Source organism: Strix uralensis, unplaced genomic scaffold, assembly GCF_047716275.1.
Source record: "Strix uralensis isolate ZFMK-TIS-50842 unplaced genomic scaffold, bStrUra1 scaffold_476, whole genome shotgun sequence".
Classification (NCBI taxonomy): Eukaryota; Metazoa; Chordata; class Aves; order Strigiformes; family Strigidae; genus Strix; species Strix uralensis.
The window spans coordinates 1-12672 of record NW_027437070.1 but is presented as its reverse complement, the minus strand read 5'-3'; the positions used below and the strand labels follow the sequence as shown (position 1 = coordinate 12672).

Sequence of the window (12672 nt, the reverse complement as noted above, 5' to 3'; positions counted from 1 at the left end):
CTATTCCTCCTCGCTCTTTCTCCTCTGTATTCCTTCTCTCTCCTTTTCCTCTCTCTTCCTCCTTTCTTCTGCTCCTCACTCTTCCTCCTCTCTCTTCCTCCTCTCTCCTCTTCCTCTCTCTTCCTCCTCTCTTTTCCTCCTATTTTTCCTCTCTGTTCCTCCTCTCTCTTCCTCCTCTCTCTTCCTTCACTCTCCTCTTCCTCTCTCTTCCTCTTCTCTCTTCCTCCTCTCTCTTTCTTCCTCCCTCTTCCTCCTCTCTCCTAATCCTCTTTCCTCTTCCTCTCTCTTCCTCCTCTCTCATCCTCCTCTCTCCTCTTCCTCTCTGTTCCTCCTGTCTCTTCCTCCTCTCTCCTCATCTCTCTGTTCCTCCTCTCTTTTCCTCCTCTCTCTTCCTCCTCTCTCCTCTTCCTCTCTCTTCCTCCTCTCTTTTCCTCCTCTCTCTTCCTCCTCTCTCCTCTTCCTCTCTCTTCCTCCTCTCTCTTCCTCCTCTCTCTTCCTCCACTCTCATCTTCCTATCTCTTCCTCCTCTCTCTTCCTTCTCCCTCTTCCTCCTCTCTTATCCTCCTATTAATCCTCTCTCTTCCTCCTCTCTCTTCCACCTCTCTCTTCCTCCTCTCTCTTCGTCCTCTCTCCTCCTCCTCTCTCATCTTCCTCTCTCTTCATCCTCTCTCTTCCTCCTCTCTCCTCTTCCTCTCTGTTCCTCCTCTCTTTTCCTCCTCTCTCTTCCTCCTCTCTCCTCTTCCTCTCTCTTCCTCCTCGCTCCTCCTCCTCTCTCCTCTTCCTCTCTCTTCCTCCTCTCTCTTCCTCCATTCTCTTCCTCTTCTGTCCTCTTCCTTGTCTTCCTTCTCTCTCTTCCTCCTCTCTCTTCCTCCTCTCTTTTCCTACTATTTTTCCTCTCTCTTCCTCCTCTCTCTTCCTCCTCTCTATTCCTCCTCTCTTTTTCTATTTTTCCTCTCTCTTCCTCCTCTCTCTTCCTCCTCCTCTTCCTCCACTCTCCTCTTCCTCTCTCTTCCGCCTCTCTCTTCCTCCTCTCTCTTCCTCCTCTCTTCCTCCTCTCTTCCTCCACTCTTTTCCTCAACCACTTCCTCCTCTCTCCTTTTCCTCTCTCTTCCTCCGCTCTCATTTTCCTCTCTCTTCCTCCTCTCTCTTCCTCCTCTCTGTTCCTCCTCGCTCTTCCTCCTCTCTTTTCCTCCTCTGTATTTTTCCCCTCTCTTCCTCCTCTCTCTTCCTCCTCTCTTTTCCTCCTATTTTTCCTCTCTCTTTCTCCTCTCTCTTCCTCCTCTCTCTTCCTCCTCTCTCCTCCTCCTCTCTCCTTTTCCTCTCTCTTCCACCTCTCTCTTTACCCTCTCTCTTACTCCTCTCTCCTCTTCCTCTCTGTTCCTCCTCACTTTTCCTCCTCTCTCTTCCTCCTCTCTCTTCCTCCACTCTCCTCTTCCTCTCTCTTCCTCCTCTCTCTTCCTCCTCTCTCTTCCTCCTCTCTTTTACTCCTATTTTTCCTCTATCTTACTCCTCTCTCTTCCTCCTCTCTCATCCTCCTCTCTCCTCTACCTCTCTCTTCCTCCTCTGTCCTCGTCCTCTCTCTTCCTCCTCCCTTTTCCTCCTCTCTCTTCCTCCTCTCTCACTTTACTCTCTCTTCCTCCTCTCTCTTCCTCCTCTCTCTTCCTCCTCTCTCTTCCTCCTCTCTTTTCCTCCTCTGTATTTTTCCTCTCTCTTCCTCCTCTCTCTTCCTCCTCTCTATTCCTCCTATCTTTTTCTATTTTTCCTCTCTTACTCCTCTCTCTTCCTCCTCTCTCTTCCTCCACTCTCCTCTTCCTCTCTCTTCCACCTCTCTCTTCCTCCTCTCTCTTCCACCTCTCTTCCTCCTCTCTTCCTCCTCTCTTTTCCTCAACCACTTCCTCCTCTCTCTTTTTCCTCTCTCTTCCTCCTCTCTCACTTTACTCTCTCTTCCTCCTCACTCTTCCTCCTCTCTCTTCCTCCTCTCTCTTCCTCCTCTCTTTTCCTCCTCTGTATTTTTCCTCTCTCTTCCTCCTCTCTCTTCCTCCTCTCTCTTCCTCCTCTCTCTTCCTACTCTCTCCTCTTCCTCTCTCTTCCTCCTCTCTCTTCCTCCTCTCTCCTCGTCCTCTCTCTTTCTCCTCTCTTCCTCCTCTCTTTTCCTCATCTCTCTGCCTCCTCTGTCCTCTTCCTCTCTCTTCCTCCTTTCTCTTCCTCCACTCTTTGCCTACTGTCTCCCAATCCTCTCTCCTCCTCCTCTCTCCTCCTTCTCTCTATTCCTCCTCGCTCTTTCTCCTCTGTATTGCTTCTCTCTCCTTTTCCTCTCTCTTCCTCCTTTCTCCTCTTCCTCACTCTTCCTCCTGTCTCTTCCTCCTCTCTCCTCTTCCTCTCTCTTCCTCCTCTCTCTTACTCCTATTTTTCCTCTCTCTTCCTCCTCTCTCTTCCTCCTCTCTCTTCCTCCTCTCTCCTCATCCTCTCTGTTTCTCCTCTCTTTTCCTCCTCTCTCTTCCTTCTCTCTCCTCTTCCTCTCTCTTCCTTCTCTCTCTTCCTCCTCTCTCCTCCTCCTCTCTCCTCTTCCTCTCTGTTCCTCCTCCTTTTTCCACCTCTCTCTTCATCCTCTATCCTCTCCCCCTCTCTTCCTCCTCTCTCTTCCTCCACTCTCCTCTTCCTATCTCTTCCTCCTCTCTCTTCCTTCTCTCTATTCCTCCTCTCTTATCCTCCTATTTATCCTCTCTCTTCCTCCTCTCTCTTCCTCCTCTCCCTTCCTCCTCTCTCTTCCTCCTCTCTCCTCCTCCTCTCTCATCTTCCTCTCTCTTCATCCTCTCTCTTCCTCCTCTCTCCTCTTCCTCTCTGTTCCTCCTCTCTTTTCCTCCTCTCTCTTCCTCCTCTCTACTCTTCCTCTCTCTTCCTCCTCCCTCTTCCTCCTCTCTCTTCCTCCTCTCTCTTCCTCCTCACTCTTCCTCCTCTCTCCTCGTCCTCTCTCTTCCTCCTCTCTCTTCCTCCTATTTTTCCTCTCTCTTCCTCCTCTCTCTTCCTCCTCTGTATTCCTCCTCTCTTTTCTATTTTTCCTCTCTCTTACTCCTCTCTCTTCCTCCACTCTCCTCTTCCTCTCTCTTCCGCCTCTCTCTTCCTCCTCTCTCTTCCTCCTCTCTTCCTCCTCTCTTCCTCCTCTCTTTCCTCAACCACTTCCTCCTCTCTCCTTTTCCTCTCTCTTCCTCCTCTCTCACTTTACTCTCTCTTCCTCCTCTCTCTTCCTCCTCTCTCTTCCTCCTCTCTCTTCCTCCTCTCTTTTCCTCCTCTGTATTTTTCCTCTCTCTTCCTCCTCTCTCTTCCTCCTCTCTCTTTCTCCTCTCTCTTCCTCCTCACTTTTCCTCCTCTCTCTTACTCCTCTCTCTTCCTACTCTCTCCTCTTCCTCTCTCTTCCTCCTCTCTCTTCCTCCTCTCTCCTCGTCCTCTCTCTTTCTCCTCTCTCTTCCTCCTCTCTTTTCCTCATCTCTCTGCCTCCTCTGTCCTCTTCCTCTCTCTTCCTCCTCTCTCTTCCTCCTCTCTTTGCCTACTCTCTCCCAATTCTCTCTTCCTCCTCTCTCCTCCTTCTCTCTATTCCTCCTCGCTCTTTCTCCTCTGTATTCCTTCTCTCTCCTTTTCCTCTCTCTTCCTCCTCTCTCTTCCTCCTCTCTCTTCCTCCACTCTCCTCTTCCTCTCTCTTCCTCCTCTCTCTTCCTCCTCTCTTTTCCTCCTATTTTTCCTCTCTCTTACTCCTCTCTCTTCCTCCTGTCTCTTCCTTCACTCTCCTCTTCCTCTCTCTTCTCTCTTCCTCCTCTCTCTTTCTTCCTCCCTCTTCCTCCTCTCTCCTAATCCTCTTTCCTCTTCCTCTCTCTTCCTCCTCTCTCATCCTCCTCTCTCCTCTTCCTCTCTGTTCCTCCTGTCTCTTCCTCCTCTCTCCTCATCTCTCTGTTCCTCCTCTCTTTTCCTCCTCTCTCTTCCTCCTCTCTCCTCATCCTCTCTGTTTCTCCTCTCTTTTCCTCCTCTCTCTTCCTTCTCTCTCCTCTTCCTCTCTCTTCCTTCTCTCTCTTCCTCCTCTCTCCTCCTCCTCTCTCCTCCTCCTCTCTGTTCCTCCTCCCTTTTCCTCCTCTCTCTTCCTTCTCTCTCCTCTTCCTCTCTCTTCCTTCTCTCTCTTCCTCCTCTCTCTTCCTCCTCTCTCCTCGTCCTCCCTCCTCTTCCGCTCTCTTCCTCCTCTCTCTACCTCATCTCTCATCTTCCTCTCTCTTCCTCCTCCCTTTTCCTCCTCTCTCTTCCTCCTCTCTCCTCTCCCTCTCTCTTCCTTCTCTCTCTTCCTCCTCTCTCTTCCTCCTCTCTCTTCCTACTCTCTTCCTCCTCTCTCCTCCTCCTCTCTCCTTTACCTCTCTCTTCCTCCTCTCTCTTCCTCCTCTCTCTTCCTCCTCTGTCCTCGTCCTCTCTCTTCCTCCTCCCTTTTCCTCCTCTCTCTTCCTCCTCTCTCCTCTTCCTCTCTCTTCCTTCTCTCTCTTCCTCCTCTCTCTTCCTCCTCTCTCTTCCTCCTCTCTCCTCGTCCTCTCTGTTCCTCCTCCCTTTTCCTCCTCTCTCTTCCTCCTCTCTCCTCTTCCTCGCTCTTCCTCCTCTCTCTTCCTCCTCTCTCTTCCTCCTCTCTTTTCCTCCACCACTTCCTCCTCTCTCATTTTCCTCTCTTCCTCCTCTCTCTTCCTCCTCTCTCCTCTTCCTCTCTGTTCCTCCTCCCTTTTCCTCCTCTCTGTTCCTCCTCTCTCCTCTCTCTTCCTCCTCTCTCTTCCTCCACTCTCCTTTTCCTCTCTCTTCCTCCTTTCTGCTCTTCCTCACTCTTCCTCCTCTCTCTTCCTCTCTCTCTTCCTCCACTCTCCTCTTCCTCTCTCTTCCTCCTCTCTCTTCCTCCTCTCTCTTCCTCCTATCTCTTCCTCCTCTCTTTTCCTCCTCTCTCCTCCTTCTCTCTATTCCTCCTCGCTCTTTCTCCTCTGTATTCCTTCTCTCTCCTCTTCCTCTCTCTTCCTCCTTTCTCCTCTTCCTCACTCTGCCTCCTCTCCCTTCCTCCTCTCTCCTCTTCCTCTCTCTTCCTCCTCTCTCTTCCTCCTCTCTCTTCCTCCTATTTTTCCTCTCTCTTCCTCCTCTCTCTTCCTCCTCTCTCTTCCTCCTCTCTCTTCCTCCTCACTTTTCCTCATCTCTCCTCCTCTCTCTTCCTCCTCTCTCTTCCTCCTCTCTCCTCGTCCTCTCTCTTTCTCCTCTCTCTTCCTCCTTTCTTTTCCTCATCTCTCTGCCTCCTTTCTCCTCTTCCTCACTCTTCCTCCTCTGTCTTCCTCCTCTCTCCTCCTCCTCTCTTCCTCCTCTCTCTTCCTCCTCTCTCCTCCTCCTCTCTCTTCCTTCTCTCTCTTCCTCCTTTCTCTTCCTCCTCTCTTTTCCTCCTCTCTCCTCCTTCTCTCTATTCCGCCTCACTCTTTCTCCTCTGTATTCCTTCTCTCTCCTTTTCCTCTCTCTTCCTCCTTTCTCCTCTTCCTCACTCTACCTCCTCTCTCTTCCTCCTCTCTCCTCTTCCTCTCTCTTCCTTCTCTCTCTTCCTCCTATTTTTCCTCTCTTTTCCTCCTCTCTCTTCCTCCTCTCTCTTCCTCCTCTCTCTTCCTCCTCACTTTTCCTCATCTCTCCTCCTTCTCTCTCTTCCTACTCTCTCCTCTTCCTCTCTCTTCCTCCTCTCTCTTCCTCCTCTCTCCTCGTCCTCTCTCTTTCTCCTCTCTCTTCCTCCTCTCTTTTCCTCATCTCTCTGCCTCCTTTCTCCTCTTCCTCACTCTTCCTCCTCTCTCTTCCTCCTCTCTCCTCCTCCTCTCTCTTCCTCCTCTCTCTTCCTCCGCTCTCCTCCTCTCTCTTCCTCCTCTCTCTTCCTCCTTTCTCTTCCTCCTCTCTTTTCCTCCTCTCTCCTCCTTCTCTCTATTCCGCCTCACTCTTTCTCCTCTGTATTCCTTCTCTCTCCTTTTCCTCTCTCTTCCTCCTTTCTCCTCTTCCTCTCTCTTCCTCCTCTCTCTTCCTCCTATTTTTCCTCTCTCTTCCTCCTCTCTCTTCCTCCTCTCTATTCCTCCTATCTTTTTCTTTTTTTCCTCTCTCTTACTCCTCTCTCTTCCTCCTCTCTCTTCCTCCACTCTCCTCTTCCTCTCTCTTCCGCCTCTCTCTTCCTCCTCTCTCTTCCTCCTCTCTTTTCCTCCTCTGTATTTTTCCTCTCTCTTCTCCTCTCTCTTCCTCCTCTCTCTTCCTCCTCTCTCTTCCTCCTCACTTTTCCTCCTCTCTCTTCCTCCTCTCTCTTCCTACTCTCTCCTCTTCCTCTCTCTTCCTCCTCTCTCTTCCTCCTCTCTCCTCGTCCTCTCTCTTTCTCCTCTCTCTTCCTCCTCTCTTTTCCTCATCTCTCTGCCTCCTCTGTCCTCTTCCTCTCTCTTCCTCCTCTCTCTTCCTCCTCTCTTTGCCTACTGTCTCCCAATCCTCTCTCCTCCTCCTCTCTCCTCCTTCTCTCTATTCCTCCTCGCTCTTTCTCCTCTGTATTCCTTCTCTCTCCTTTTCCTCTCTCTTCCTCCTTTCTCCTCTTCCTCACTCTTCCTCCTGTCTCTTCCTCCTCTCTCCTCTTCCTCTCTCTTCCTCCTCTCTTTTCCTCCTATTTTTCCTCACTCTTCCTCCTCTCTCTTCCTCCTCTCTCTTCCTCCACTCTCCTCTTCCTCTCTCTTCCTCCTCTCTCTTCCTCCTCTCTCTTCCTCCTCTCTTTTCCTCCTATTTTTCCTCTATCTTACTCCTCTCTCTTCCTCCTCTCTCTTCCTTAACTCTCCTCTTCCTCTCTCTTCCGCCGCTCTCTTCCCCCTCTCTCTTCCTCCTCTCTTTCTCCTCTCTTCCTCCTTTCTTTTCCTCCACCACTTCGTCCTCTCTACTTTTCCTCTCTCTTCCTCCTCTCTCTTCCTCCTATCTCTTTCTTCCTCCCTCTTCCTCCTCTCTCCTAATCCTCTTTCCTCTTCCTCTCTCTTCTTCCTCTCTCATCCTCCTCTCTCCTCTACCTCTCTGTTCCTCCTCCCTTTTCCACCTCTCTCTTCATCCTCTCTCCTCTTCCTCTCTCTTCCTCCTCTCTCTTCCTCCACTCTCATCTTCCTATCTCTTCCTACTCTCTCTTCCTTCTCTCTCCTCTTCCTCTCTCTTCCTCCTCTCTCTTCCTCCTGTTTTTCCTCTGTCTTCCTCCTCTCTCTTCCTCCTCTCTTTTCCTCCTCTCTCCTCTTGCTCTCTCTTCCTTCTCTCTCTTCCTCCTCTCTCCTCCTCCTCTCTCCTCTTCCACTCTGTTCCTCCTCCCTTTTCCACCTCTCTCTTCCTCCTCTCTCCTCTTCTTCTCTCTTCCTCCTCTCTCTTCCTCCTCTCTCTTCCTCCATTCTCTTCCTCCTCTCTTTTCCTCCTCTATCCTCCTGCTCTCTATTCCTCCTCGCTCTTTCTCCTCTGTATTCCTTCTCTCTCCTTTTCCTCTCTCTTCCTCCTTTCTCCTCTTCCTCACTCTTCCTCCTGTCTCTTCCTCCTCTCTCCTCTTCCTCTCTCTTCCTCCTCTCTCTTCCTTCTATTTTTCCTCTCTCTTCCTCCTCTCTCTTCCTCCTCTCTCTTCCTCCACTCTCCTCTTCCTCTCTCTTACTCCTCTCTCTTCCTCCTCTATCTTCCTCCTCTCTTTTCCTCCTATTTTTCCTCTCTCTTACTCCTCTCTCTTCCTCCTCTCTTTTCCTCCTATTTTTCCTCACTCTTCCTCCTCTCTCTTCCTCCTCTCTCTTCCTCCACTCTCCTCTTCCTCTCTCTTCCTCCTCTCTCTTCCTCCTCTCTCTTCCTCCTCTCTTTTCCTCCTATTTTTCCTCTATCTTACTCCTCTCTCTTCCTCCTCTCTCTTCCTTCACTCTCCTCTTCCTCTCTCTTCCGCCGCTCTCTTCCCCCTCTCTCTTCCTCCTCTCTTTCTCCTCTCTTCCTCCTTTCTTTTCCTCCACCACTTCGTCCTCTCTACTTTTCCTCTCTCTTCCTCCTCTCTCTTCCTCCTCTCTCTTTCTTCCTCCCTCTTCCTCCTCTCTCCTAATCCTCTTTCCTCTTCCTCTCTCTTCTTCCTCTCTCATCCTCCTCTCTCCTCTACCTCTCTGTTCCTCCTCCCTTTTCCACCTCTCTCTTCATCCTCTCTCCTCTTCCTCTCTCTTCCTCCTCTCTCTTCCTCCACTCTCATCTTCCTATCTCTTCCTACTCTCTCTTCCTTCTCTCTCCTCTTCCTCTCTCTTCCTCCTCTCTCTTCCTCCTGTTTTTCCTCTGTCTTCCTCCTCTCTCTTCCTCCTCTCTTTTCCTCCTCTCTCCTCTTCTTCTCTCTTCCTCCTCTCTCTTCCTCCTCTCTCTTCCTCCTTTCTCTTCCTCCTCTCTTTTCCTCCTCTATCCTCCTTCTCTCTATTCCTCCTCGCTCTTTCTCCTCTGTATTCCTTCTCTCTCCTTTTCCTCTCTCTTCCTCCTTTCTCCTCTTCCTCACTCTTCCTCCTCTCTATTCCTCCTCTCTCTTCCTCCTCTCTCTTCCTCCTCTCTTTTCCTCCTATTTTTCCTCTATCTTACTCCTCTCTCTTCCTCCTCTCTCTTCCTTCACTCTCCTCTTCCTCTCTCTTCCGCCGCTCTCTTCCCCCTCTCTCTTCCTCCTCTCTTTCTCCTCTCTTCCTCCTTTCTTTTCCTCCACCACTTCCTCCTCTCTACTTTTCCTCTCTCTTCCTCCTCTCTCTTCCTCCTCTCTCTTCCTCCTCTCTCCTCGTCCTCCCTCCTCTTCCGCTCTCTTCCTCCTCTCTCTTCCTCCTCTCTCATCTTCCTCTCTCTTCCTCCTCTCTCTTCCTCCTCTCTCCTCTTCCTCTCTGTTCCTCCTCCCTTTTCCTCCTCTCTCTTCCTCCTCTCTCTTCCTCCACTCTCCTCTTCCTCTCTCTTCCTCCTCTCTCATTTTCCTCTCTCTTCCTCATCTCTCCTCTTCCTCTCTGTTCCTCCTCCCTTTTCCTCCTCTGTCTTCCTCCTCTCTCCTCTTCCTCTCTCTTCCTTCTCTCTCTTCCTCCTCTCTCTTCCTCCTCTCTCTTCCTCCTCTCTCCTCCTTCTCTCTCCTCTTCCTCTCTCTTCCTCCTTTCTCTTCCTCCTCTCTCCTCTTCCTCTCTGTTCCTCCTCCCTTTTCCTCCTCTCTCTTTCTCCTCTCTCCTCTCCCTCTCTCTTCCTCCTCTCTTCCTCCACTCTCCTCTTCCTCCTCTCTCTTCCTCCTCTCTCTTCCTCATCTCTCCTCCTCCTAGCTCCTTTACCTCTCTCTTCCTCCTCTCTCTTCCTCCTCTCTCTTCCTCCTCTGTCCTCGTCCTCTGTGTTCCTCCTCCCTTTTCCTCCTCTCTCTTCCTCCTCTCTCTTCCTCCTCTCTCTTACTCCTCTCTTTTCCTCCTCTGCAATTTTCCTTTCTCTTCCTCCTCTCTCTTCCTCATCTCTATTCCTCCTCTCTTTTCCTCCACCTCTTCCTCCTCTCTCTTCCTCCTCTCGTTTCCTCCTATTTTTCCTCTCTCTTCCTCCGCTCTCTTCCTCCTCTCTCTTCCTCCACTCTCCTCTTCCTCTCTCTTCCTCCTCTCTCTTCCTCCTGTCTCTTCCTCCTCACTTTTCCTCATCTCTCTTCCTCCTCTCTCTTCCTACTCTCTCCTCTTCCTCTCTCTTCTTCCTCTCTCTTCCTCCTCTCTCCTCGTCCTCTCTCTTTCTCCTCTCTCTTCCTCCTCTCTTTTCCTCATCTCTCTGCATCCTCTGTCCTCTTCCTCTCTCTTCCTCCTCTCTCTTCCTCCTCTCTTTTCCTCATCTCTCTGCCTCCTCTGTCCTCTTCCTCTCTCTTCCTCCTCTCTCTTCCTCCTCTCTTTGCCTACTCTCTCCCAATCGTCTCTCCTCCTTCTCTCTCCTCCTCCTCTCTTCTTTTCCTCTTTCTTCCTCCTTTCTCTTCCTCCTCTCTCCTCTTTCTCTCTCTTCCTCCTCTCTCTTCCTCTTTTCTCTTCCTCCTCACTTTTCCTCCTCTCTCCTACTTCTCTCTCTTCCTCCTCTCTCTTTCTTCTCTGTATTCCTCCTCTCTCCTTTTCCTCTCTCTTCCTCCTTTCTCCTCTTCCTCACTCTTCCTCCTCTCTCTTCCTCCTCTCTCCTCTTCCTCTCTCTTCCTCCTCTCTCTTCCTCCTATTTTTCCTCTCTCTTCCTCTTCTCTCTTCCTCCTCTCTCTTCCTCCACTCTCCTCTTCCTCTCTGTTCCTCCTCTCTCTTCCTCCTCTCTCTTCCTCCTCTCGTTTCCTCCTATTTTTCCTCTCTCTTACTCCTCTCTCTTCCTCCTCTCTCTTCCTCCTATTTTTCCTCTCTCTTCCTCCTCTCTCTTCCTCCTCTCTCCTCCTCCTCTCTCCTCTTCCTCTCTGTCCCTCCTCCCTTTTCCTCCTCTCTCTTTCTCCTCTCTCCTCTTCCTCTCTCTTCCTTCTCTCTCTTCCTCCTCTCTCTTCCTCCTCTCTCGTCCTCCTCTCTCATCTTCCTCTCTCATCTTCCTCTCTCTTCCTCCTCTCTCCTCTTCCTCTCTGATCCTCCTCCCTTTTCCTCCTCTCTCTTCCTCCTCTCTCCTCTTCCTCTCTCTTCCTCCTCTCTCTTCCTCCTCTCTCCTCTTCCTCTCTCTTCCTCCTCTCTCTTCCTCCTCACTCCTCTTCCTCTCTGTTCCTCCTCTCTCTTCCTCCTCTCTCTTCCTCCTCTCGTTTCCTCCTATTTTTCCTCTCTCTTACTCCTCTCTCTTCCTCCTCTCTCTTCCTCCTATTTTTCCTCTCTCTTCCTCCTCTCTCTTCCTCCTCTCTCCTCCTCCTCTCTCCTCTTCCTCTCTGTCCCTCCTCCCTTTTCCTCCTCTCTCTTTCTCCTCTCTCCTCTTCCTCTCTCTTCCTTCTCTCTCTTCCTCCTCTCTCTTCCTCCTCTCTCGTCCTCCTCTCTCATCTTCCTCTCTCATCTTCCTCTCTCTTCCTCCTCTCTCCTCTTCCTCTCTGATCCTCCTCCCTTTTCCTCCTCTCTCTTCCTCCTCTCTCCTCTTCCTCTCTCTTCCTCCTCTCTCTTCCTCCTCTCTCCTCTTCCTCTCTCTTCCTCCTCTCTCTTCCTCCTCACTCCTCTTCCTCTCTGTTCCTCCTCTCTTTTCCTCCTCTCTCTTCCTCCTCTCTCCTCTTCCTCTCTCTTCCTTCTCTCTCTTCCTCCTCTCTCTTCCTCCTGTCCTTCCTCATCTCTCCTCCTCCTCACTCCTCTTCCTCTCTCTTCCTCCCCTCTCTTCCTCCTCTCTCCTCTTCCTCTCTGTTCCTCCTCTCTTTTCCTCCTCTCTCTTCCTCCTCTCTCCTCTTCCTCTCTCTTCCTTCTCTCTCTTCCTCCTCTCTCTTCCTCCTGTCTCTTCCTCATCTCTCCTCCTCCTCTCTCCTCTTCCTCTCTCTTCCTCCTCTCTCTTCCTCCTCTCTCCTCTTCCTCTCTGTTCCTCCTCCCTTTTCCTACTCTCTCTTCCTCTTCTTTCCTCTTCCTTGTCTTCCTTCTCTCTCTTCCTCCTCTCTCTTCCTACTCTCTCTTCCTCCTCTCTCTTCCTCCTCTCTCTTCCTCCACTCTCCTCTTCCTCTCTCTTCCGCCTCTCTCTTCCTCTTCTCTCTTCCTCCTCTCTTCCTCCTCTCTTCCTCCACTCTTTTCCTCAACCAATTCCTCCTCTCTCCTTTTCCTCTCTCTTCCTCCTCTCTCATTTTCCTCTCTCTTCCTCCTCTCTCTTCCTCCTCTCTGTTCCTCCTCTCTCTTCCTCCTCTCTTTTCCTCCTCTGTATTTTTCCTCTCTCTTCCTCCTCTCTCTTCCTCCTCTCTCTTCCTCCTCTCTCTTCCTCCACTGTCCTCTTCCTCTCTCTTCCGCCTCTCTCTTCCTCCTCTCTCTTCCTCCTCTCTCTTCCTCCTCTGTCTTCCTCCTCCATTTTCCTCCTCTCTCTTCCTCCTCTCTCCTCCTCCTCTCTCCTCTTCCTCTCTCTTCCTCCTCTCTCCTCTTCCTCTCTGTTCCTCCTCCCTTTTCCACCTCTCTCTTCATCCTCTCTCCTCTCCCTCTCTCTTCCTCGTCTCTCTTCCTCCACTCTCCTCTTCCTATCTCTTCCTCCTCTCTCTTCCTCCTCTCTCTTCCTCCTCTCTCCTCCTCCTCTCTCATCTTCCTCTCTCTTCCTCCACTCTCTTCCTCCTCTCTCCACTTCCTCTCTGTTCCTCCTCTCTTTTCCTCCTCTCTCTTCCTCCTCTCTCCTCTTCCTCTCTCTTCCTTCTCTATCTTCCTCCTCTCTCTTCCTCCTGTCTCTTCCTCATCTCTCCTCCTCCTCTCTGCTCTTCCTCTCTCTTCCTCCTCTCTCTTCCTCCTCTCTCCTCTTCCTCTCTGTTCCTCCTCGCTTTTCCTCCTCTCTCTTCCTCTTCTTTCCTCTTCCTTGTCTTCCTTCTCTCTCTTCCTACTCTCTCTTCCTCCTCTCTCTTCCTCCTCTCTATTCCTCCTCTCTTTTTCTAGTTTTCCTCACTCTTACTCCTATCTTTTCCTCCTCTCTCTTCCTCCACTCTCCTCTTCCTCTCTCTTCCGCCTCTCTCTTCCTCCTCTCTCTTCCTCCTCTCTATTCCTCCTCTCTTTT

At 50.9% G+C, this 12672-nt stretch overlaps 5 pseudogenes; all 5 read right to left on the bottom strand.

Moving 5' to 3' along the window:
• LOC141938991 (uncharacterized) lies at nucleotides 1-866 on the bottom strand (annotated as a pseudogene).
• A 1537-nt stretch (nucleotides 867-2403) lies between these two features.
• LOC141938990 (uncharacterized) lies at nucleotides 2404-4200 on the bottom strand (annotated as a pseudogene).
• A 35-nt stretch (nucleotides 4201-4235) lies between these two features.
• Nucleotides 4236-6285, bottom strand: LOC141938989 (uncharacterized; annotated as a pseudogene).
• A 1968-nt stretch (nucleotides 6286-8253) lies between these two features.
• LOC141938988 (uncharacterized) lies at nucleotides 8254-9048 on the bottom strand (annotated as a pseudogene).
• Nucleotides 9049-9657: 609 nt separating this feature from the next.
• LOC141938987 (uncharacterized) lies at nucleotides 9658-12550 on the bottom strand (annotated as a pseudogene).
• Nucleotides 12551-12672: the final 122 nt, after the last annotated feature.